The following is a 27,484-nucleotide window of genomic DNA, read 5'->3' on the forward strand; positions in this document are numbered from 1 at the left end:
TTTCTTTGAGGAAACCAAGAGGCAGCAGCAAACGTCACTAGGCCCAAACCAAGAACCAGGCCAAATCCAGTTTCATATTGTTGATAGAGGCCGAAAGCCTGTAGATTCAAACTCAGCTTTGTTTCTTTGAGGAAACCAAGAGGCAGCAGCAGACATCACTAGGCCCAAACCAAGAACCAGGACAAATGCAGTTTCATATTGTTGATAGAGGCCGAAAGCCTGTAGATTCAAACTCAGCTTTGTTTCTTTGAGGAAACCAAGAGGCAGCAGCAGACGTCACTAGGCCCAAACCAAGAACCAGGCCAAAGGCAGTTTCATATTGTTGATAGAGGCCGAAAGCCTGTAGATTGAAACTCAGCTTTGTTTCTTTGAGGAAACCAAGAGGCAGCAGCAGACGTCACTAGGCCCAAACCAAGAACCAGGCCAAATGCAGTTTCATATTGTTGATAGAGGCCGAAAGCCTGTAGATTCAAACTCAGCTTTGTTTCTTTGAGGAAACCAAGAGGCAGCAGCAGACGTCACTAGGCCCAAACCAAGAACCAGGCCAAATGCAGTTTCATATTGTTGATAGAGGCCGAAAGCCTGTAGATTCAAACTCAGCTTTGTTTCTTTGAGGAAACCAAGAGGCAGCAGCAGACGTCACTAGGCCCAAACCAAGAACCAGGCCAAATGCAGTTTCATATTGTTGATAGAAGCCGAAAGCCTGTAGATTGAAACTCAGCTTTGTTTCTTTGAGGAAACCAAGAGGCAGCAGCAGACGTCACTAGGCCCAAACCAAGAACCAGGCCAAATGCAGTTTCATATTGTTGATAGAAGCCGAAAGCCTGTAGATTGAAACTCAGCTTTGTTTCTTTGAGGAAACCAAGAGGCAGCAGCAGACGTCACTAGGCCCAAACCAAGAACCAGGCCAAATGCAGTTTCATATTGTTGATAGAGGCCAAAAGCCTGTAGATTCAAACTCAGCTTTGTTTCTTTGAGGAAACCAAGAGGCAGCAGCAGACGTCACTAGGCCCAAACCAAGAACCAGGCCAAATGCAGTTTCATATTGTTGATAGAGGCCGAAAGCCTGTAGATTCAAATTCTGCTTTGTTTAGTAGAGGTAGAGTGGGTGCACCCACCTGTCCAGGCAAATGGCACTTGCACGGGTGCTTGCACCAAGTGGTGACCACGGTCCTGTGGGGGGAGTCAGCCCATTTAGGGAGGTATAAAAATGGCCTATGGTGGACATTCAGCAGCTGCAAATGGAGGAATTGGCAAAGTCAGTAAGAGGAGGGCAAAAGCGAGTCATTTATCACCCAAGCTATGTGTCAGCAGGGGAAGGTGGGGCAAAAGAATTGGCAATCCATGATTGGTTCATTTTAATGAAGGTTAGATCATCTACATTTTGGGTAGCCAGACGTGTCCTTTTTTTGGTCAGTATTGAACCAGCAGCACTGAAGACTCTTTCTGAAAGCACACTGGCAGCAGGGCAAGCGAGCTCCTGCAATGCATATTCTGCCAATTCGGGCCAGGTGTCTAGTTTAGATGCCCAGCAATCAAAGGGGAATGACCTGTGAGGGAGAACATCGATAAGGGATGACAAATAGTTTGTAACCATACTGGACAAATGCTCTCTCCTGTCACTTTGAATAGATGCAGCAGTCCCTGTTGTGTCAGCGGTCATTGAAAAATCACTCCACAACCTTGTCAGAAAACCCCTCTGTCCAACGCCACTTCGGATTTCTGCACCTCTAGCACCTCTGCCATGTTGCCCCCTACGGCAAGTTTGAGGACCATCACAACCTCTGCTGGGAATGACTGAACCAAACGGTCTACAAGAGTTGCTTGTTTGGTAGCCAATATTTGCTCAAGGTTCTCATGTGGCATGATGTTTTGCATTTTCCCTTTATAGCGTGGATCCAGGAGGCAGGCCAACCAGTAATCGTCATCGGTCATCATTTTGACAATGCGGGGGTCCCTTTTTAGAATACGCAAGGCACACTCAGCCATGTGGGCCAATGTTCCTGGTGTCATTTCACTGGTCCTGCTGGGTTGAGGAGCACTTTCTTGGAAATCCACATCACAAGTGTCCCGCAAGAAACCTGTACCTGACCTTGCAACGCCACCAGTTTCAAGTGGCCCCTGAGAAGCATCCTCCTCCCATACATAGTCATCCCCATCATCCTCATCCTCTTCGACCGCCACCTCGTCCTGGACAGTTCCCTGACCAGACAATGGCTGACTGTCATCAAGGATTCCCTCCTCCTCGGCTGCAGACGCCAGCTCCTTGATGTGCTTCAAACTTTGCATCAGCAGATGCATAAGTGGGATGCTCATGCTTATGATGGCGTCGTCTGCACTTGCCAGCCGTGTGCATTCCTCGAAACAATGAAGGACTTGACAGAGGTCTTGTAGCTTGGACCACTGCACACCAGACAACTCCATGTCTGCCATCCAACTGCCTGCCCGTGTATGCATATCCTCCCACAAATACATGACAGCACGCCTCTGTTCACACAGCCTCTGAACCATGTGCAATGTGGAGTTCCACCTTGTTGCAACGTCGATAATTAGGCGGTGCTGCGGAAGATTGAGCGATCGCTGATGGTTCAGCATACGGCTGGAATGTACGGGCGACTGGCGGATGTGCGAGCAAAGTCTTTGCACCTTCAGGAGCAGGGCTGGTAACTCTGGATAATTTTTAAGAAAGCACTGCACCACCAGGTTCAAAGTGTGAGCCAGGCAAGGTATGTGTTTGAGTTGTGAAAGGGCTATGGCAGCCATAAAATTCCTTCCATTATCACTGACTACCTTGCCTGCCTCAAGATGTACACTGCCCAGCCATGACTGAGTTTCTTGCTGCAAGAACTCGGCCAGAACTTCCGCGGTGTGTCTGTTGTCGCCCAAACACTTCATTTCAAACATGGCCTGCTGACGCTTCCCACTAGCTGTTCCGTAATGGGACACCTCGTGTGCAACACTGACAGCTGCGGATGGAGTGGTCGTGCGACAGCGCTCTGTGGATGAGATTTCGCTTCTGGAGGATGAGGAGGAGGAGGAGGTGGGGTGGCGAACGTCTAAAGCCAACTGTTTCCTAGATCGTGGGCTAGGCAGAACTGTCCCACTATTGCTGTCCCCTGTGGACCCTGCATCCACGACATTAACCCAGTGCACCGTGATGGACACGTAACGTCTCTGGCCATGCCTACTGGTCCATGCATCTGTTGTGAGGTGCACCTTCCCACTGACAGACTGTCTTAGTGCATGGACAATGCGGCCTTTGACATGCTGGGGGAGCGCTGGGATGTATTTTCTCGCAAAGAAGTGGCAACTGGGTAGGTCATAGCATGGTACTGCGTAGGCCATCAGGGCTTTGAAAGCTTCGCTTTCAACCAACCGGTAGGGCATCATCTCTAACGAGATAAGTCTGGCAATGCGGGCGTTCAAACCCTTTGTACACGGATGACAGGATGAGTACTTTCGTTTCCTAACAAGAGTCTCTTCTAGGGTGAGCTAGACTGGAGAGCTGCCTATGGTGGAACTAGCGGTTGTGGTGGTTGTGGACATGGCAGATTGAGAGTGAGTTGGTGATGTTGGCCTACATACAGTGCTTCCTACCAATAACCTTCTGACTCCCTGACTGCTTTGGCCTAGCGACGATCCTTCCACATTTGCTGCTTGTGTCCTAACCGGTGGGCTTACAGTGAGGGAAGCAATGTTGCAGTGCTGACTACCTTCATTCAGACCTGGTGCACCAACGGTACGGGATGTTAGGTAGTTAGTCCAGGCTTGCAAGTGCATGCTGTTTAATTGTCTATGCATGCACGTTGTATTTAAATTGTTAAGAATCTTCACTCTGCTAAAGGTCTTTGAGCATTTTTTACAGATCACTTTTGACTGATCATTGGGATCTTGGTCAAAAAAATGCCACACTGCACTCTTCCTACTAGGGAATTCCTTTTCAGGCATTGCACGCTGTGCAACTTTCACAGGATGGCCATGCTGTCCTAAAACTGGTTTTGTCAAACGTTTTTTGCCTGATACGCGCCTGCCAGATGACAGCTGTTGCGATGTAGATTGGTGCTGCTGTGGATAACTCTCCTCCGCTTCTGAGCTAGTGGCAGCGCCACCCTCTTCCCCCAATGGCTGCCAATCTGGGTCAACAACTGGGTCATCTATCACCTCCTCCTCCTCAATGTCATGTGCACCTTCCTCAGTGTCACCGTGTAAGGTGCTATAGCGTTCGGGACAGGGCACCATAGTCTCATCAGGGTCAGATTCTGGCTCAGCAAACTGTGAGGGCAATGTAGTTATCTGACTCGATGGAACAGCATCATAATCTAGCTGTGGCTGTGCATCAGTGCACTAAATGTCTGATTCTTCTTGCAATGGGCAGGGTACAATTTCCCTTTCTAACCCAGGCACGGTATGTGTAAAGAGCTCCATGGAGTAACCTGTTGTGCCGCCTGACGCATCCTTCAGTTTTGGTTTGGGAGAAAGACACAAGGAAACGTCTTGTTCCTGACCGGGAGCATCCACTGACGACTGGCTGCTGTGACATTTTGAACTTTGGGAAGAGGAGGCTAAAGAGCTAGATGCTGAGTCAGCAAGGAAAGCCAAAACTTTTTCCTGCTGCTCCGGCTTTAAAAGCTGTTTTCCTACTCCCAGGTAAGGGAGCCTTCGAGGCCTTGTGTAGCCAACGATGACGCAGGCTCAACACCTCCAGCCTTAGGTGCTACTGTGCTTTTGCCACTACCACCAGATGCAGCACCACCATCAGTACCAGCTGACAACCCCTGCCCACGGCCTCTTCCACCAGACTTCCTCATTTTTGGGGGGGAGACACAGAAGCACAACTCTGGCCCAGTCGTATAACAGTAAACTATGAACGTGGCAGAAAGTGGCTGCCTGATATATACGACACACTAGCAGTACAGCAGAATATACACTGTGTGCAAATTTTAATCTCCCTTTTTTTGGGGGGGAGACACAGAAGCACAACTCTGGCCCAGTGGTATAACAGTAAACTATGAACGTGGCAGAAAGTGGCTGCCTGATATATACGACACACTAGCAGTACAGCAGAATATACACTGTGTGCAAATTTTAATCTCCCTTTTTTTTGGGGGAGAGACACAGAAGCACAACTCTGGCCCAGTGGTATAACAGTAAACTATGAACGTGCCAGAAAGTGGCTGCCTGATATATATGAAACACTAGCAGTACAGCAGAATATACACTGTGTGCGAATTTTAATCTCCCTTTTTTTTTGGGGGGGGGAGACACAGAACCACAACTCTGGCCCAGTGGTATAACAGTAAACTATGAACGTGCCAGAAAGGGGCTGCCTGATATATACGACACACTAGCAGTACAGCAGAATATACACTGTGTGCGAATTTTAATCTCCCTTTTTTTGGGGGGAGACACAGAAGCACAACTCTGTCCCAGTGGTATAACAGTAAACTATGAACGTGCCAGAAAGTGGCTGCCTGATATATACGACACACTAGCAGTACAGCAGAATATACACTGTGTGCAAATTTTAATCTCCCTTTTTTTGGGGGGGAGACACAGAAGCACAACTCTGGCCCAGTGGTATAACAGTAAACTATGAACGTGGCAGAAAATGGCTGCCTGACATATACGACACACTAGCAGTACAGCAGAATATACACTGTGTGCGAATTTTAATCTCCCTTTTTTTGGGGTGGGGGGAGACACAGAACCACAACTCTGGCCCAGTGGTATAACACAACACTATGAACGTGCCAGAAAGTGGCTGGAATTATTATTTAAAAAAAAAAAAAAAAAAATAACAAGCTCCTTACAATGAGCTCAGGACAAGTATGGAAGCAATAAAATGGACTGCTTAACACAAAAATGTGGACAAATAAACTAGATAGGTAACTGTGCAGAAAGGAGCAACAGGAATTTTGCTTTAAAAAAAACAGTTGGTTTGCACAGCACCGTGCACACAGCTATGCAGCTGCTGCACTAAAATACGACCTCCACTGTCCCTGCACAAAAAGGTGGTGTGGGACAGTGAAAATCGCTCCAGCACAAGCGGTTTGGGGGTTTATATTTCCTTCCTTACTCTGTCCCTGCTTCTGACTAACTGCAGCAACACCTCTCCCTATGCTCAGATCGGCAGAAGTAAGATGGCGGTCTGCGTGCACGCCCCTTTATACCCGCTGTGACGCCACAGACAGCAAGCCTATCACTGCCATGCCCTTCTCAAAGATGGTGGGGACCGAGACCTATGTCATCACGCTGCCCACACTCTGCGTCCTCCTTCATTGGATGAAAAACGGCGGTGACAGCGTCATATGAAACGCGACTTTGGCGCTCTGATCGTGTACCGCATGGCCGATCCCACTGTAGGATCGGTTCGGGTTTCATAAAACCCGACTTTGCCTAAAAGTCGCCGAATTATGAAAATGACCGATCCGTTTCGCTCAACCCTAGTCAACACAGAAGATCCAATTTTGTTTGTGATATTACATCAACTCTCTTATATAATGACTATCTTTAGGTGTCTGTATTTGTGATAAATAATAGCCGATTGAAACTGCACCAAATAAATTGCCATTGTGGAGGAGGACACACTTTAAGTGCACCTTTGATCTATCAATGAACAGTCACCATTTATTTGAATTATAGATTTGATTTCCCAATTCCTCAATTAAACCATGTATATTATGGCAAAACACAAAGCCACTGTCACTTCTGGATCCAAACTTGGATATTTTGCTCGTTTTTCAAGTAAGTTTTTCTCATGCAATCTTGATGCTAGGAGTTATGAAGCCTTTTTTGATAGTCCCAAATCTCATGGCAAACCATTCGACTCATGCTGGTCAAATCCCTTACAGACTGAGACATCGTCAATTTCAAAATCTACATCATTGCTGTCACTTTGCTCTTTACAATAATGTTGTTCTTGAAAAGATGGGAGTTCAAGGAAAACTGACGCTAGGTGTCACGCCGTTTTGTTTGTATCTGGTTTCTCGGTATGACAATGCATGCTTTTGCTTTAACCCTTTGATCCTTTCCCTCTAATTGAGCTGAGATACTGTTGGCGGTTAGCTGTACAGAGCCTGCTTAGTTCCCTGCTCTGCTGCATAGCCATACATGGGAGGTTAGGTCTTTGCTCTGCTGCATGACCATCCGCATGTGTAGTCCCTGGTTGCTACTGTGGAAGCTGTCCGTGCGTTGTGAGGTCATTTGCAACTGGTGCATGACTTTCCAGCTGTGTCTGGGCGTGACTAGCAATGGCCCAGTGTACTGTCACTCAACCCAAGGTACCTTATTTAATAGTGGTGATGCGCACATACAACCACACTTGTCAAGTGCCAAAACAAATAAATAGGTAACCTTGGTTGCATAAATATCAGCAGGTATCACAAAGAGAGGGGGTAAGGTCAAAATGGTAAGAAAAGTAAACAAATGTATAAATATTGGAACAATCTCACCAATTGCCGAGGACAGGTAAGGTGGAGCCAAAACTTGCTGGAGTGGAAAAATCCATCATGCCACAGCGTCAGGAGACAATGCCCTGTCAATCCCTAAGGGGGTATTAATAATGCTGAATCCCCAAGCTCCCGCCCTTACAAGGGCAGTCCACATCTACCCCTAAAGTATAACATGCCCTGCACTCTCCCTATATTGGTGTCCCAACGCTTTTCTTTCAAGCAGGATCATCAGGGGACTAGCTTGCATGGGAGGTAAAGTGCTTAAGTGCTACATGGAAAGACAATATATAAATCCGCCGTGCACGGTGACAGGTGTAACGCCGGGACGTCATACGACTCAGGCAGCTGGAGCGCACGCCACTGAAAGTAATGATGCCATTTTGAATGCGTCACTTCTGCCCACCATCTACAAGGAGTACTGCATGCAGCCCAGCGCAGGTCACCGGAGCTATTGGTGCCATTTTGTGTGCGCCAGTATCATCACCATACAGAGGAGTGTTAGCACAAGGCATACAATCCTGCGCGCTACTGGCACTAATACCAAGTTAACCGCATCATATCCAGGTGTAGTGGACATGTGGTCCTGGGTGCAAAAGGTGCAGAGATCCAGTGAAGGCGGAGTCATAATCAGCATGATCATGACTGCGGGCATTATGCTGGCACTCGGATATATGATCACATTAAGGGTATAAAGTTAGAAGTTACATACGCTATATTCCTAGAAGGCCAAAGAGGAAAAGATATAATAATAAAAGGGGCATATTTTTGAGGACAAACTAAGTGGCATAAAATTTGGGTTCCAAGAAGAAAAGACCATTCAAAATGTAAATGGAGTTTGACTCTAAACTTGAGTCCCCATTATATTCATATATTGAAAGCTGTCATAGAAAAAAGCAGTGACTCTTTTACTATAAGGTGAAATTAACAAGATCTCTTTTATTTTGTTTTCTTTGGCCGTCCCTGTAGCTAAAGGCCCACAACAGAGGTCATGTTTAATCAAATAAATAAATACACCCCAACAAAAATAAATATTATATAAATAGATAGAACAATGGGAATGTGTGACTGATGCTGAACCAGTAAACTTATTGGATGTAGTTATTAGAGTTGAGCTAAACGGATCGGTCAATTTCATAAGTCGCCGACTTTCGGCAAAGTCGGGTTTCATGAAACCCGACGAGATTCCAGTGTGGGATCGGCCATGCGGTACGCGATCTTCGCGCCAAAGTCGCATTTCATATGACGCGTTCAGCACCATTTCTCAGCCAATGAAGGTGGACGCAGAGTGTGGGCAGCGTCATGACATAGGTATCAGTCCCCACCATCTTAGAGAAAGGCATTACAGTGATTGGCTTGGTTTCTGCGGCGTCACAGGGGCTATAAAGGGGCGTGCACGCTGACCGCCATCTTACTTCTGCCAATTTGAGCATAGAGAGAGGTTGCTGTAGCTTCGTCTGAAGCAGGGATATTGTTAGGAGGGTAGTGTAATACAGTGGGCCTGATTTTTCTGCTGTCTCCCACACATTAACCCTAGAACGCGTACCTGGGAACTCGCAGGCCTGCTAGGTTACTTGTTTTCTATTATCTGTAAAACTACATTAGTTAGAATTTTGAAACTCAAGGTAATCCTCAGGTATATAGTTGTTAGTAATATCCAGTTGTTCATATATTTTTATGTTATAGGCATCTCGTATAGCAATGCTTTTTTTGTGACTACCCCAGATTCACGTACCTGGGGCCTTTGTGGCCTGCTTTGGTTTACATGTACTCCTCAGTCTTTTTGTCTGTACTGTTGTTGGGGAAGAACTTATGACTCAGTCTTTATGACTATTGGTCGATGGCTGTTGCTGGGAAGAGTGTGGATTCTGCCTGACATGGTAATGTGATCCTGGAAGGGAGTTTCCCCTCACAAAGTAGCGTGATTATGATGTCAGTGTATTCGGTTTCTGCAATGAGGCAACAATGGTGTCCTATAAAGCCAAGAAAGAAAAATCTGTGATATTACTGAGCACAATGCATCACGATGAAAGTATTGACACCAATGACAGGAAACAAAAACCTGAAATTATACTTCATTATAATAAGACAAAAGGAGGTGTCGACAAGATGGACGAAATGATTACTGAATATTCATGTAAAAGGCAGACTAAACGTTGGCCTGTTGCCCTTTTTTTCCAATATCCTTGATGTGTCATCCCTCAATAGCTATATTGTTTATTGGCAAACTAATCCAGAATTCCATGCCAACAGCAATGACAAGAGACGTCTATTTTTGACAGAACTTTGTTATGAACTTTTGATGCCTACTATGCTAGAGTGAAGCAGCACAAAATGCTTATCAAGGCAAATTACAGAGGCAATGATCCGATGTGGAATATGCTTTCAGGAACAGCCAGAGCAAAGAGAAAAAAAAGAAAGCGCTGCTATATTTTTCAAAGAAAGAAAGAAAATCGGAGCGTTTCTGTTCTACTTGCGGACAAAATGTATGCAGGGAACATTCTGAAGAAAAAATAATATGCAAGAATTGTCGGGGGAATATGTAAAGTGGAAAATAAATATTCCTGCACCAAGTTTGCTACAGACTTTATGTAAAAACTTTTTATAAGAATAAATGTATCCATCATAAAAAATTGTACTGAGTGAATATATTGGGCGTGCCCGTTTAGTTACATTTTTGTTGTTTTATGTACATAATTTTTTTTTGGAATTATACACATCTTAGGCTATGTTCCAAGTAGCGCTGGGGTTCACCAGAATGGGATCCATAATGGATCTGACCTCCTGGTAACTCCAGCTAAGGCTGATGGAATGCCGGGATTCCACCAGCCTTAGCTGAGGTCACCAGGAGGTCAGATCCATTACGGAACCCCTCCTGGTGGACCCCAGCGCTAGTGGGAATGCATCCTTACTTTGCAAATTTAAAATAAACTTTGAAAAGTATTTTTATTTGAGTTATTCCATGTTATTTGCACTCAGGCCTAAAAGGCCCCAGGTACGTGAATATGGGGTAGTCACAAAAAAAGCGTTGCTATACGAAATGCCTATAACATAAAAATATATGAACAACTGGAAATTACTAACAACTATATAGCTGAGGAATACCTAGAGTTTCAAAATTGTAACTAAAGTAGTTTTACAGAAAATAATAAAAAAGTAACCTGACAGGCCTGCGAGGCTCCAGGTACGCGTTCTACCAGCCTTAGCCGGGGTCACCAGGAGGTCAGATCCACTACGAAATCCCGTCCAGGCGGACCCCAGAGCTAGTGGGAATGCATGCTTACTTTCAAATAACTTTGAAAAAAAATTTTTTTTTAGTTATTCCATGTTATTTGAAAACAGGCCTCAAAGGCCCCAGGTACGTAATAGTGTAGATTTCTATGGTCACGCATTCTAGGGTTAAAATGGGAGATTTATATTGCCACTGAGTGCATCTGCGTCAGTCCTGTTTGTGGCATATCTGTCAGCCACTTTCTGCCACTCAAACTGTGTAGTGTAATGCAGTGGGCCTGATTTTTCTGCTGTCTCCCACACATAAAAAAGGGAGATTTATATTGCCACTGAGTGCATCTGCGTCAGTACTGTTTGTGGCATATCTGTCAGCCACTTTCTGCCACTCAAACTGTGTAGTGTAATACAGTGGGCCTGATATTCCCAGCAGTCTCACACACCTATAAAGGGAGATTTAAATTCACAACAAGTTTACGTACACCATCTAACTGGTTTTACAGTACCATATAACGTTTGTTAGTTTGGTAACATTTTTCCAAGAATGAGGAAGTCTGGTGGAAGAGGTCGTGGCCGTGGGCGGTCATTGCCAGCTGGTAATGATAGTAGTGGTGGTGGAGCATCAGGTGGTCATGGGAAAAGCAATATAGCACCTAAGTCTCGAGTTGTTGAGCCAGCATCATCGTCTGGCTACACAAGGCCTCGAACGCTCCCTTTTCTGGGAGTAGGAAAACCGCTTTTAAAGCCGCAGCAGCAGGAACAAGTTTTGGCTTTCCTTGCTGACTCTGCCTCTAGGTCTTTTGCCTCCTCTTCGGAAAGTGCAAAATTTAAAAGCAGCGCGTCGTCAGTGGATGCTCCCGGTCAGGAACAAGTCGCTTCCTTGTGTCCTTCACCCAGAACAACAGAGAAGGATGCGTCAGGTGACACAACAGGTTACTCCATGGAGCTCTTTACACATACCGTGCCGGGTTAGAAAGGGAAATTGTTAACAGGCCATGCCCATTACAAGATGAATCAGACATGGAGTGCACAGATGCACAGCCACAGCTAGGTTATTATGCTGTTCCATTGACTCAGATCACAACATTGCCCTCGCAGTGTACTGAGCCAGAATCTGACCCTGATGAGACTATGGTGCCCCGCTATAGCACCGGCTTACACGGTGACACAGAGGAAGGTGCACAGGACACAGAAGAGGAGGTGATAGATGACCCAGTTGTTGACCCCGATTGGCAGCCATTGGGGAACAGGGTGCCGCTGGCAGTAGCTCTGAAGCGGAGGAGGAGCCGCAGCAGGCATCAACATCACAACAGCTTTCATCAGTCAGGCCCGTATCTGGCCCAAAACGTGTGTCAAAACCAAAAACAGTTGCAGGACAGCGTGGTCATCCGGTTAAAGTTGCTCAGTGTGCAATGCCTGAAAAGGTATTCGATACTAGGAAGAGTGAAGTCTGGCAATTTTTTAACCAAGATCCGAATAATCGGTGCAAAGTGATCTGTAAGAAATGCTCAAGGACCTTTAGCAGAGGTCAGAACGTCAAAAATATAAATACAAGTTGCATGTGTAGACATTTAACCAACATGCACTTGCAAGCCTGGACTAACTGCCAAACATACCGTAAAGTTGTTGCACCCGCGCACAATGAAGCTAGTCAGCAACACTACATTACTTCCCTCACTGAAAGCCCACCGTTTACGACACCACCTGCAGCAAATGTGGAGGTTTCATCGCAAGGCCAAAGCAGTCAGGGAATCACCAGGTTCTTGGTAGGAAACACTGTATGTAGCCCAACAGCAAGAATACCATCACCAACCCTCTCTCAGTCTGCCATGTCCACCACCACCCCCGCTAGTTCCACCATATGCAGCTCTCCAGTCCAGCTCACCCTTCAAGAGACTCTCCTTAGGTAAAGGATGTACTCTTCCTCTCATCCGCGTACACAGGATTTGAACACCCACATTGCTAGACTAATCTCGTTAGAGATGATGCCCTACCGGTTGGTTGAAAGCGAAGCTTTCAAAGCCCTGATGGCCTATGCAGTACCACACTATGACCTACCCAGTCGACACTTCTTTGCGAGAAAAGCCATCCCAGCCCTCCACCAGCATGTCAAAGACCACATTGTCCATGCACTGAGGCAATCAGTCAGTAGAAAGGTGCACCTCACAATAGATGCATGGACCAGTAGGCATTACCAGGGACGTTACGTGTCCATCATGGCACACTGGCTTAAAAGTGGTGGATGCAGGGTACACAGGGGACAGCCATAGAGGCACAGTTCTGCCTAGCCCACGGTCTAGGAAACAGTTGGCTGTAGGCATTTGCCATTCCTCCTCCTCCTCCAGAAGCGAAAGCTCGTACACAGAGCGCAGTCACACGATGACTCCATCAGCAGCTGCCAGTGTTGCAACCATAGTGTCCCATTATGGAACAGCTTGTGGGAAGCATCAGCAGGCTGTGTTGGAAATGAAGTGTTTGGGAGACAACAGACACACCGCGGAAGTTCTGTCCGACTTCTTGCAGCAAGAAACTAACTAATGGCTGGGCAGTGTACATCTTGAGGCAGGCAAGGTAGTCAGAGATAACGGAAGGAATTTTATGGCTGCCATAGCCCTTTCACAACTGAAACACATTCCTTGCCTGGCTCACACCTTGAACCTGGTTGTGCAGTGCTTCATGAAAAGTTATCCGAGGTTACCCGCCCTGCCCCTGAAGGTGCAGACTTTGCTCGCACATCCGCCGTTTGACCGTACACTTCAGCCGTATGCAGAACCATCAGCTATCTTTGAAGCTCCGTAGCACCGCCTAATAATCGACGTTGCAACAAGGTGGAACTCCACACTGCACATGCTTCAGAGGCTGTGCGAACAGAGGCGTGCTGTTATGTATTTGTGGGAGGATACACATACACGGGCAGGCAGTTGGATGGCAGACATGGAGTTGTCAGGTGTGCAGTGGTCGAAGCTACAAGATCTGTGTCAAGTGCTTCAGTGTTTTGAGGAATGCACACGCCTGGTTAGTGCAGACAATGCCATCATAAGCATGAGCATCCCCCTAATGCGTCTGCTGATGCAAAGTTTGACGCACATAAAGGAGGAGGCGTCTGCAGCCGTGGATGAGGGTAGCCTTGATGACAGTCAGCCACTGTCTGCTAAGGGAAGTATCCTGGACGAGGTGGCGGACGAAGAGGAGGAGGATGAGGATGATGATGGGGATGAATATTTATGGGAGGAGGAAGCTTTTCAGGGGGCAATAGAAACTGGTGGCGTTTCAAGGTTAAGTACAGGGTTTTTGAGGGAGACAAGTGATGTTGATTTGCCAGAAAGTGCTCCTCAACCCAGCACAAGCAGTGAATTGACACCTGGAACATTGGCCCACATGGCGGATTATGCCTTGCATATCCTAAAAAGAGACCCCCGCATTATCAAAATGATGACCGATGACGATTACTGGTTGGCCTGCCTCTTGGATCCACGCTATAAAGGGAAATTGCAAAATAACATGCCACATGAGAACCTTGAGCAAATATTGGGTACCAAACAAGCAACTCTTGTAGACCGTTTGGTTCAGGCATTCCCAGCACACAGCGGCGGTGATGGTTCTCACACGAGCTGCAGGGGGCAACATGGCAGAGGTGTTAGAGGTGCACAAATCCGAAGTGGCATTGGACAGAGGGGTTTTATGACCAAGTTGTGGAGTGATTTCGCAATGACCGCAGACACGACAGGTACTGCAGCATCAAGTCAAGGTTACAGGAGACAACATTTGTCCAGTATGGTTACTAACTATTTTTCCTCCCTTATCGATGTCCTCCCTCACAAGTCATTCCCATTTGATTACTGCGCATCCAAAATAGACACCTGGCCTGAATTGGCAGAATATGCATTGCAGTAACAAGAATGGATGTTTTTGCCATTAAAATGGGCACTGTAGGTCTTTTCCTGGCCTCCACTCACTGCCAACTATGCTTCCCCATTGACTTGCATTGGGTTTCGTGTTTCGGTCGATCCCCGACTTTTCGCGATAATCGGCCGATTTCACTCGACCCGACTTGAGAAGGTTCCGCGAAACCCGACTCGATCCTAAAAAAGTAAAAGTCGCTCAACCCTAGTAGTTATATAGAAAGACACAAGAGGAGAAAAGGGGAGGCGGGGGGGAGGGGGTATTATAGGGAAAGACTTCCCTCTTACAAAAAACATCCATAATTGACCTGATCATTGAGACCTCGAGGTTGGCATGTATCTAGCATGAAAATCCAACTGGCCTCTCTTTGTAGTAGCAGCCTATCGAGGTCACCACCCCTACTTGGCATGTCAATTTTGTCGATTCCTATGAATCATATGACTCTGACATCCCCCCCATGCAAGCCATTAATGTGTTTGGCGATTGGAGTATCCCTCTGGTTTCGTATATCACCCAGGTGGTCACCCACCCTCCTCCTAAACTCTCTTATTGTCTTTCCTACATAGGTGATACCACATTCACAGGTAGCCCTATAGATAACACCTGTAGTTCTACAGTTTATAAACTTATTTAGTTTGAAAGTTTGTTGTGTGTTATCAATAAAGAACTCCTTTCCAGTACGTATCGACTCACACGCTATGCAGCCGCAACACCTGTAGCAACCTGCGGGTCTCTGCGGTAGCCACGTTGCTTCTTTAGGTGTATTAAAGTGGCTATGTACAAGTCTATCACCCAACGTCTTAGACCTACGATAGGTAATAATTGGTTCATTTCCCAGGGTGTCCCTGAGATCTTCATCGATCCTCAAAACCCCCCAGTGTCTCCGTATGATCTTTTTGACAGATGATGCCCCATTATCATATGTGCAGATTAGTCTTGTTTCCTTAGAGGTTTCCCCTTCCCCATTACGGGGTATGAGGAGAATTTCTCTGTCCTGTTTACTAGCATGCCGAAAGGCCTCCCGCAAAATCCAATGTGGGTAGCTCCTGGCCAGAAACCTCTGCCTAAGGTCGTCGGCCTTTGTTTTAAAATCCCTCTGGTTGGAACAGTTCCATCGCAGTCTCCAATATTGGCCCTTTGGTATGCCTTTTTGGAGGGGATAGAGATGATGACTATCCCATCTCTGTAATGAGTTTGTTGCAGAAGGCTTTCTGTATATAGTACTATAGTACTTTCCAAGCGGTCACCACCTTCAGACTTCGTGATTTGTATATCCAGGAAGGGTAGCTTATATTCCTGTATATCAAATGTGAATTTTAGACCAATGTCATTACTGTTCAAGGATAACATGAATTGACCAAACTCCTCTTTGGTGCCCTTCCATAATAAAAAGATGTCATCAATATACCTGACCCATAAATCAATATGGGCCAGGAAGTTGGTATAAACCTCTGAGAAGGCAATACTGTCCTCCCACCAGCCCAGGAACAGGTTTGCATATGTGGGCGCGCAGGGACTCCCCATAGCAGTGCCCCTGAGCTGGTGGAGGATTTTGCCATCAAATACAAAGAAGTTATTGGCCAGTAAAAACTTCAGGAGGGTCACAATCAGCTCATTATGGGCTTTATACAGACAGCCCCTTGTGCCGAGAAAATGCTGCACCCCCCGGATACCGCAGTCATGTACAGAGCCTCCACATCGATGCTTGGCAGAAGAGTGCCAGGTTCAAGGGAAATTCCTTCCAATTTGCGGAGTAGGTCCATCGTGTCCCTAACATAGGATGGGAGTGAGATTACAAAGGGTCTCAGAACATCATCCAGGTAAATACCAACGTTCTGTCCAATACTCCCTATGCCTAACACAATGGGCCTACCCCTCAGAGGGTCCAGGCCTTTGTGGACCTTAGGCATGCCAAGTAGGGGTGGTGACCTCTATAGGCTGCTACTACAAAGAGAGGCCAGTTGGATTTTCATGCTAGATACATGCCAACCTCGAGGTCTCAATGATCAGATCAATTATGGATGTTTTTTGTAAGAGAGAAGTCTTTCCCTATAATACCCCTCCCCCCCACCTTCCCTTTTCCCCTCTTGTGTCTTTCTATATAACTACTTCCAATAAGTTTACTGGTTCAGCATCAGTCACACATTCCAATTGTTCTATCTAATTATATAATATTTATTTTTGTTGGGGTGTATTTATTTATTTGATTAAACCTGACCTCTGTTGTGGGCCTTTAGCTACAGGGACGGCCAAAGAAAACAAAATAAAAGAGATCTTGTTAATTTCACCTTATAGTAAAAGAGTCACTGCCTTTTTCTATGACAGCTTTCAAAATATGAATATAATGGGGACTCTAGTTTAGAGTCAAACTTCATTTACATTTTGAATGGTCTTTTCTTCTTGGAACCCAACTTTTATGCCACTTAGTTTGTCCTCAAAAATATGCCCCTTTTATTATTATATCTTTCCCTCCTTGGCCTTCTAGGGATATAGCGTATGTAACTTCTAACTTTATACCCTTAATGTGATCATATATCCGAGTGCCAGCATAATGCCCGCAGTCATGATCATACTGATTATGACTCCACCTTCACTGGATCTCCGCATCTTTTGCACCCAGGACCACATGTCCACTACACCTGGACATGATGCAGTTAACTTGCTATTAGTTCCAGTAGCGTGTAAGAGGGTGAACTGTAGTCCCACTGAGAGGGCACTAGGACCCTGTGGTTTTTGCCTGCTGCAGCAGAGGACAGACACTGCCAGGCCCCCGGAGACTATGTGTGCTGGGGGGTGGGGTCTGGTGTCTCGTGTGTTAAGTGAAACTAGGAAGTGAGAGCTGAGAGAGAAAAGGCAGGAAGCAAAGGCAGAAGCTGCTGTGAGATCTTAAAAAGAGACTGTGTGTGGATTTACTGCAAGTGTTTTTGGAGGAAAAGAAGCTTTTGAGAGACTTTTTGTTGCTAACGTTCCCCTGGAGAAGAGCTAACCTTTTGTTTAACTCTGTGAGAGACTTGTGTTGCTAACGTTTCCTGGAGAGGAGCTAACCCTTTATCTAAGAAAAGACTGAGACTTTACTAAGAACCCAGTACGAATTTGGAAGTCTGTGGATTCCCTGTGCATTGAGTGGAGAAACAAGTCTGGACAGACTGCTGATACAGAGACGGACGGATTGTCGTGGAAGCATTCCTAGGAGCTACAGAAGCAGAGACAACATCGTGAGACCACTAACTAAGTCCCCGGCGTTTGGGCTCGGCATCGGCCGACAAGACAAGAGGAGTTTGCTGTAACTTATTGGCGCTGAAGATATGGACTGGCTGCAGCCTGTGCGGATTCCTGCCTGAGAGGAAATCCATCTCAGGATACGGTACCATAGTTATAGATACCCGGGTATCTCTGCTCAGAGTTTTAAATTGTTACTTTAGAGGTGTATCTTATATTACAGTTGTGTAAGTTATACTCAGTGTGCCGTTCCAGGGCCTCCTCTTGATAACACTACATTCAATTTACACTTGTTCCTGTTTTTAGTTGCCTGTTAGGTAAATTTCTTACTAGTCTGTTGTAGTATACAGTTCTCAGGAGACCTTGGAGTGGCACAGTGATTTCAGCTGCTGCTGAGCTAGTGTATCTTTGGGGTGCATCTGCCTTAATAATCTCCATATTACCTTGATTATTTTGCCTTTGAGTAAATACCGTTGGAGATTTCTGCCTTGGTCTTGGTTTGTGACTCACTGGATCTTATTCGGACCTCTGGTCATTACATTTTTGGCGTAGTCGGCAGGATCCAGTGTTTGTCATGGACGAGGGCGAGGGTGGAAATGACCCCGCTGTATCCGCATCCTCCTCGGGGGTGGGGTTCCCCTGGCAGCCGTGGCGACTCCGGGAGGGTATGTGCCTGTAGGAGCTTTACTTCAGCACATGCTGAAATATGATGGGCGCAATATGGCGTTGCAAGATTGGGCTGAGAGAATCCGGAGTATTCTGCGCATGTGTAATTTGACCCCCGCGTTACGCGCTGAGCTGACATTAAATGCACTGGAGGGTGATATTAGGCGTATGGTGATGGTGCGCCCAGAATCAGAGAGGGATACATTAGAAAAGATTTTGGAACTGTTAGAGGGGAGTTTGGGGGGCCGAGCGCGTGTGGCCCAGCTTCGGTCCCTATTCTTTAATCGTCCCCAGAGAGAGTGTGAGTCCCTGATGCAGTACTCTAATATTTTGCAAGAGATGTTGAATGAGATGCAGCGACTAGACCAGGGGGCCATGGGGGCGTTTCGGGAGGTAGACCGCTTGCTCCGGGACCAATTCATCACCGGTTTAGCCAATAGACTTCTCCGGGACAAACTGTTGGAAATGGCCCGGGTTGCACCAGAGTTATCTTTCTGGCAGATTTACCGAGCTGCAGTTGAAAGGGAAGAGAAATCAGCCTATGTTCCCGAGGGGTCAGTGAACAGTGCCCAGCTGGAGGAAGGTGGGTCATCAGGGTCGGGGGGAGAGGGGCTGGTAAGCGTGGTACAAGCTTTGCGTGCTGAGGTGAAGGAGTTGAAGCTGAAATTGTCTCAACTGACAGTTGATCCCGCCTTCACCCCCTCACGGGAACCTCCTGCCCCACCCCCTGGAACGGTGACCCCGCAAATGGCCAGGTCGTCCTATCAGAATGAGTCAAGCCCTCGCCCACGAGGAACAATCACCTGCTGGAAGTGTGGCCGCCAGGGACACATCTCGCGTTACTGCCGGGCGCTTACAGCCCCAGAAACCCCGTCGCCGGCTTTAAACTTCCGGCCGCTGCCATGAGAGGGCAAGCAGCAGCGGCCCCACCCACATAAAGCCCTCGACGGAATGAACAAGATTTGTTTGCTTGTAGTCCAGTGATAGAAGCAGAGTTTGAAGGGCGGAAGATGAGGTGCTTGGTTGACACGGGATCCGAATGTACTATAATGCCTCTAGAAGTATATGAGAGATACTTCAGTCGACTAGTGATTCCAGAGGATGGCCGAGTGATACGACTGACCGCCGCAAATAATGGTCAATTGTCAGTCAAAGGGATCGTGTGGATGCAACTAAAAATGTTTGGTCAAGAGCTGGGGCAGAAAGGGGTAGTACTGGTGGATCACCCCCCTAGAAGAGGGATGGAAGTGACGCTCGGAATGAACGTGCTGCGAGATTTGAATCACCAGATGTATGCCAGTGAAGGACCCCGATACTGGGCCCGTGCGACAAGACACCGACCCACACAGAGAATTCTACACCGTCTAGTGCTGCGTTGCAACTTGCTGAAAAGTGCGGTCCCAGGTGGCCGGGTGGGCCGGGTCCGAGTGACTTCGAGGGCCCCGATCCTGCTGGGACCCAGACAAGAGGAACTCTTACTGCTGCCTGTGGGAGCTGCACAGAGATTGAATGGGCTTGAAGTGCTACTTGAGCCCGCCCGAGAGGGTTCCTCATTTGCCAAGGTACATGTGGCCCGGTCTTTGGCGATTGTGAAGAATGGACGAGTGCCGGTCCGATGCATCAATGTTTTAGATGAAGCTGTTGCAATTCCCGCTGGAACCATACTGGCTGAACTGTTCGTGCCGGCAGAGAAGGTGCCGGAAAATGCAGGGTTCGAATTGCGACCAGACCAACAGTCATCCTGGACATTCGCGGTCGAGGTAGGCCGGACTGAACCTCCTACGGAGGAATGGAATGTTCATGTGATCATGGAGCAGATGGGAGTGGATCGGGAGAAGCTGACCCCCGTGCAGTTGGAGCAGTTGGAGAGAGTTTTGTGGGAACATCAAGAGACCTTTTCCCGACATGGAGAGGACTTCGGGTGTACCCAGACGATTGAGCATGAGATTCCAACGGGGGATACTCCACCCATTAGAGGAAGATATCGTCAAATTCCTCCGGCGCTCTATCAAGAGGTGAAGAGCATGGTGGCCAGTATGCTGGACAACCAAGTGATCCGAGAGAGCCGGAGTCCCTGGGCGGCCCCTGTAGTCTTGGTCCGCAAGAAGGATGGGACACTCCGATTTTGTGTGGACTATCGGAAATTGAATGCCCACACCGTACGGAACGCATATCCTTTACCCCGTATTGAAGAATCCCTGTCGGCCCTGGGTCGGGCCAAGTATTTCTCAATGTTGGATTTGGCAAGCGGGTACTGGCAGGTCCCAATGGCTGAAAAAGATCGGGCCAAGACGGCGTTTGTCTTGCCAATGGGGCTCTTTGAGTTCAACCGGATGCCCTTTGGCCTCGCTACCGCCCCGGGAACCTTCCAACGCCTGATGGAACATTGCTTGGGCGATCTAAATTTTGAATCAGTCCTGATATATCTAGACGACATTGTGGTGTTCGGAACCTCATTTGAAGATCATCTGGAGAAGCTGCGTCAAGTTCTCCGGCGGCTCAGAAGCTACGGCCTGAAAATAAAGCCAAAAAAATGTCAACTGTTACGAAACCAGATTGAATATTTGGGGCATCTGGTGACCCCGGACGGGGTACTATCTTTAGCCAGTAAGATTAAGGCGGTACAAGAGTGGCCACCTCCTTGTGACCTGCGAGAAGTGCGGGCCTTCCTGGGCCTAGCAGGATACTATCGGCGGTTTGTGCCTAAATTCTCACAAGTGGTGAGTCCCTTGAATGAACTTTTGAGAGGGACAGCGCTGGGTCCTCGAAATCGCCCCATTCCATGGGGGCCCCTACAGAAAAAGACATTTGATGGAGTGAAAACCGCCCTAACGAGTGCCCCATTGCTGGCCTACGCCCGGTTTGACACCCCTTTTTTGTTGTATACCGATGGTAGTCTTCATGGGTTGGGGGCAGTACTAGCACAGGTGCAGGACGGCCGAGAACGAGTGATTTCTTATGGCAGCAGATCTTTAAGAGACTCCGAGCGAAATCCAGCTAACTACAGCTCATTCCGGCTGGAATTGCTGGCCCTGGTGTGGGCAATGACAGAACGCTTCGCCGAGTATCTAACAGGAGCTGAGGTGCTAGTCATGACAGATAACAACCCGTTAGCTCACTTAGAGAATGCAAAACTGGGGGCGTTGGAGCAGCGGTGGGTCGCCAGACTGGCCAAGTTCAATTACTGCATTAAATTTCTCTCTGGTCGAGAGAACGGCAATGCAGATGCATTGTCAAGAGTGCCCCTTGGGTCATCCGGGGAAGATGTTGACGAACAACTTGAGGATACTGAAACTCCAGCTTTGGGGCAAATACCTATCTTCCAAAGTGTGGTACACTCAAGTGGGGTGGCCACCGGGATGCCCTGTGTCCTGGGTAAAACTCCCTCAGATTGGACAAGAGTCCAGGATGAGTGTCCGGACGTTGCACTTGTGCGCCGTTGGGTACAAAACAAGGCCTGGCCCAGTGCAGAGGACAAGGCTCAGTTGTCCATGGAAGGAATGAAACTCCTTCGACAATGGGATAAATTGTGTGTGGAACAAGGTCTTTTGTATCGTAAGGTGTACCTGCCATCGGAGCTGCAGCATCGGTACCAACTGATAATTCCTGTGGGGATGGGGCCAGTGGTCACTCGTGAGGCGCATGAGAAGGGGACCCATTTTGGAAGTGAAAAGACACTTCAGTGGTTGCAGCGAGTCCTCTACTGCCCTGAGTTGGGAGGGATGGTGGCCGACGCGTGTCGGCAGTGCCGAATTTGTGGGCTCAACAAAAGCCCTGAGCAGCGGGCTCCCACACAGTCTATTAAGACTTCAGCTCCACTGGAACTACTCATGATTGACTACGTGTTGATAGGGTACTCTACGTCAGGGTACTCCTATTGCCTGTTGATGACAGATCACTTTACCAAGTATGCTGTAGCGGTGCCGACAAGAGATCAGACAGCCAAGTCGGCGGCTGAGGCAGTGTGCCGACATTTCTTCCAAGTGTTTGGGTGTCCGCAGAGAATACATTCAGATCAATGGGCCTGCTTTCAGGGGACGCTGATGAAAGAGTTGCACCAGCTCTATAGTATCGAGCAGTCGAGAACAACGCCTTACCACCCTCAGGGTAACGGGGCGTGTGAGCATTTTAATCGGACCCTGTTGCAAATGTTGAGGTCCTTAGAGAGTCCGCAACAGACATGCTGGCCTGAGTATCTCCCCGAATTGATGTGGGCTTACAATAACAGGGTGCACAGTACTACTGGTTACTCACCACACATGTTGATGTTTGGAAGACCTGGCCGAGACATTGAGGATTTGAACATGCCAGATCCCTCCTCCGCCCCCCTTCGCACTGCATCCGAGTGGGTACGAGAGCATCGGCGGCGGTTGAGGGTGGTGCATCAGGTGGTGGGCGACCGCCTTCGCCAGGTGGTCCATAAGAACACGCGGCCTGTACAAACAGAGCTGTTCTCTCCGGGAGACAGAGTGTTGGTGAGGACAAAACGACGGTCAGGAAAGCTGAGTGACCGATGGGAGGCGATACCGTATCTGATAAAAAAACAGGTGAACCCTGAGATTCCAGTGTACGAGGTCGAACTGGTGGGGACAGGGGGGCCAACCCGTAATTTGCATCGTAACATGTTACAGCGGTGCTGGTTTGAAGATTCGGCGCCTACCCCCCTAGAGCCAGAGGCCATGTTTCAAGGGGCGGAAGCTCTGAATGATCTTGAGTTTGATGGTGTGCTTACTCCTGCGCCTGCTTATTTGCCCCCTGTGACCGATCTGGCCTCGGGTGATGAGAATGTTGGGGATATGGAGGATGTTGTTGAGGAGAGTGCATCAGGTCAACTGCTTGGTCCTGACGCTGTATCACAGGACATCGAGCCGCAGGAGGAGACAACTCCACTTACGCCCACTAACACGACCACGGAAGAGACTCTAGCTCCCTCTAAGGTCGCACCTGTTGATGTAGGACTCAGGAGAACTACACGATCTACGGCAGGAATACCGCCTCAGCGATATGCTCAAGATGAATTTGAGTGGGAAGGTATGTCGAGGATGCCAACCTCTAGTGGGGTGGCATGTAAGAGGGTGAACTGTAGTCCCACTGAGAGGGCACTAGGACCCTGTGGTTTTTGCCTGCTGCAGCAGAGGACAGACACAGCCAGGCCCCCGGAGACTATGTGTGCTGGGGGGTGGGGTCTGGTGTCTCGTGTGTAAAGTGAAACTAGGAAGTGAGAGCTGAGAGAGAAAAGGCGGGAAGCAAAGGCAGAAGCTGCTGTGAGATCTTAAAAAGAGACTGTGTGTGGATTTACTGCAAGTGTTTTTGGAGGAAAAGAAGCTTTTGAGAGACTTTTTGTTGCTAACGTTACCCTGGAGAAGAGCTAACCTTTTGTTTAACTCTGTGAGAGACTTGTGTTGCTAACGTTTCCTGGAGAGGAGCTAACCCTTTATCTAAGAAAAGACTGAGACTTTACTAAGAACCCAGTACGAATTTGGAAGTCTGTGGATTCCCTGTGCATTGAGTGGAGAAACAAGTCTGGACAGACTGCTGATACAGAGACGGACGGATTGTCGTGGAAGCATTCCTAGGAGCTACAGAAGCAGAGACAACATCGTGAGACCACTAACTAAGTCCCCGGCGTTTGGGCTCGGCATCGGCCGACAAGACAAGAGGAGCTTGCTGTAACTTATTGGCACTGAAGATATGGACTGGCTGCAGCCTGTGCGGATTCCTGCCTGAGAGGAAATCCATCTCAGGATACGGTACCATAGTTATAGATACCCGGGTATCTCTGCTCAGAGTTTTAAATTGTTACTTTAGAGGTGTATCTTATATTACAGTTGTGTAAGTTATACTCAGTGTGCCGTTCCAGGGCCTCCCCTTGATAACACTACATTCAATTTACACTTGTTCCTGTTTTTAGTTGCCTGTTAGGTAAATTTCTTACTAGTCTGTTGTAGTATACAGTTCTCAGGAGACCTTGGAGTGGCACAGTGATTTCAGCTGCTGCTGAGCTAGTGTATCTTTGGGGTGCATCTGCCTTAATATTCTCCTTATTACCTTGATTATTTTGCCTTTGAGTAAATACCGTTGGAGATTTCTGCCTTGGTCTTGGTTTGTGACTCACTGGATCTTATTCGGACCTCTGGTCATTACAAGCGTACAGGATTGTATGCCTTGCGCTAACACTCCTCTGTATGGTGATGATACTGGCGCACACAAAATGGCGCCGATACCTTCGGTGACCTGCGCTGGGCTGCATGCAGTACTCCTTGTAGATGGTGGGCAGAAGTGACACATTCAAAATGGCGTCTTTACTTCCGGTGGTGTGCGCTCCAGCTGCCTGAGTCGTATGACGTCCCAGCGTTACACCTGTCACCGTGTGCGGCGGATTTATATCCGGTAACCCCTTATGGAGTACTACAGGTATGGTGTCATAGGTGGTTGAGGGGCAAAACCCCCCAAAAATGCAAAAAACACATCAATAAAAAATATGTGAGTTATTAGTTTATATTCTGGCCAAAATATGTAAGCTCGTTACCCACGTCACGGGCCCCACGCTTACGAGTCCTACACTAACCAATGCTAGCACAAAAAGAGGGTTCAGATTTTTGCAGTTGGGCCCATTCTGTCTTGTAAACTGTGGTGTCTGTTCACATGGGATGCATCTTAATATAGCTGGGCAGCCCACCTGAGCTAATAGAAGGGCATCACTAATAGGCTGTTAACCTGGATGCTGTCTATTCCCATTGTGTGAACAGCGCCACATACAAGTCTCTAATGTGCAGTCATATGCCAAGCAGCCACCCCCTCCATTAATTTGGTAGGTTGTGAGTGGCTGCCTCATTGGTATTTCTGCACCTGTGTTGCCGCCATCTTAACCACATGGGTCCACTGCATCCTGGTAGTGCATTTGTTTGGAGGCCCAGGCAGGTAAGCATCTCCTGCCCTTTTTGCTATTTTTCTGAATTTTTGGAGGATCTCTGAATCCTCTTTTTGAGCTAGCATTGGTTAGAGTAGGACTCGTAAGCGTGGGGACCCGTGACGTGGGTTACAAGCTTACATATTTTGGCCAGACTATAAACTAATACCTCACATATTTTTTTATATATGTGTTTTTTGCATTTTTTCGGGGTGCAGTTGGGCCTATTCTGTCTTGTAAACTGTGGTGTCTGTTCACATAGGATGCATCTTATTAGTGCTGGGCAGCCCACCTGAGCTAATACAAAGGCATCACTAATAGGCTGTTAACCTGGATGCTGTGCATTCCCATTGTGTGAACAGCGCCACATACAAGTCTCTAATGTGCAGTCATATGCCAAGCAGCCACCCCCTCCATTAATTTGGTAGGTTGTGAGTGGCTGCCTCATTGGTATTTCTGCACCTATGTTACCGCCATCTTATCCACTACATCCTGATAGTGCATTTGTTTGGAGGCCCAGGCAGGTAAGCATCTCCTGCCCTTTTTGCTATTTTTCTGAAGTTTTGGAGGATCTCTGAATCCTCTTTTTGTGCTTGCATTAGGAATGAATCAACAAGTTTTTCACAACTGGATTTGGGGATCCTGTGCCATTCTTCCTTGCAGATCCTCTCCAGTTCTATCAGGTTGGATGGTGAATGTTGCTGGACAGCCATTTTCAGGTCTCTCCAGAGATGCTCAATTGGGTTTAGGTCAGGGCTCTAGCTGGGCCAGTCAATAATAGTCACCGAGGTGTTATGAAGCCACTCCTTTGTTATTTTAGCTGTGTGCTTAGGGTCATTGTTTTGTTGGAGGGTGAACCTTTGGCCAAGTCTGAGGACTAGAGCCCTCTGGAAGAGGTTTTCATCCAGGATATCTCTGTACTTGGCTGCATTCATGTTTCCTTCAGTGACAACCAGTCATCCTGCCCTGCAGCTGAAAAACACCCCCATAGTATGATGCTGCCACCATCATGTTTCACTGTTGGGATTGTATTGATCAGGTGATGAGCATTGCCTGGTTTTCTCCACACTTACCGCTTAGAATTATCACCAAAAAGATCTATCTTCATCTCATCAGACCAGAGAATCATTTCTCATAGTCTGGGAGTCCTTCATGTGTTTTTTTTAGCAAACTCTATGCGGACTTTCACATGGCTTGCACTGAGGAGAGGCTTCCGTTTGGCCACTCTGCCCTAAAGGCCCGACTGGTGGAGGGCTGCAGTGATAGTTGACTGTGTGGAACTTTATCCCATCTCCCCACTGTATCTCTGGAGCTCAGCCACAGTGATCTTGGGGTTCTTTTTTACCTGTCTCTCCAGTCTCTTCTCCCACGATTGCTCAGTTTCGCTGGATGACCAGGTCTTGGAAGACTTCTGGTGGTCCCAAACTTCTTCCATTTAAGGATTATGGAGGCTACCATGCTCTTGTGAACCTTGAGTACTGCAGAAATTCTTTTGCAACCTTGGCTAGATCTGTGCCTTGCCACAATTCTGTCTCTAAACTCCTTGACCAGTTCCTATGGCCTCATGACTCTCATTTAATCTGACATGCACTGTGAGCTGTGAGGTCTTATATAGACAGGTGTGTGCCTTTCCAAATTAAGTCCTATCAGTTTAATTAAACACAGCTGGACTCCAATGAAGGAATACAACCATTTCAAAGAGGAACACAAGAAAATGGACAGAATGTGACTTAAATATGAGTCTCTGAGCAAAGGGTCTGAATACTTATGACCGTGTGATATTTCAGATTTAATTTTTTAACAAATTTGCAAGATTTTCTACATTTCTGTTTTTTTCAGTCAAGATGGGGTGCAGAGTGTACATTAATGAGAAGAACAAATTAACTTTTTGTAATTTAACAAATGGCTGCAATGAAACAAAGAGTGAAAAATGTAAAGGGGTCTGAATGCTTTCAGTGCCCACTGTACAGTATATTTGAACAGGGTATTCCCAATATCTATTATCCAAGCATCAGAACCTTTTTGGAGAATTATGAGGACAAACCTTTTAAAGGTCACTGAGTTTGATGAATTTGCATCATGCAATTTTGGACTTGGAAACCTTATTCAT

The sequence above is a fragment of the Ranitomeya imitator genome, chromosome 3 (genome assembly GCF_032444005.1).
Source record: "Ranitomeya imitator isolate aRanImi1 chromosome 3, aRanImi1.pri, whole genome shotgun sequence".
In the NCBI taxonomy this organism is placed as follows: domain Eukaryota; kingdom Metazoa; phylum Chordata; class Amphibia; order Anura; family Dendrobatidae; genus Ranitomeya; species Ranitomeya imitator.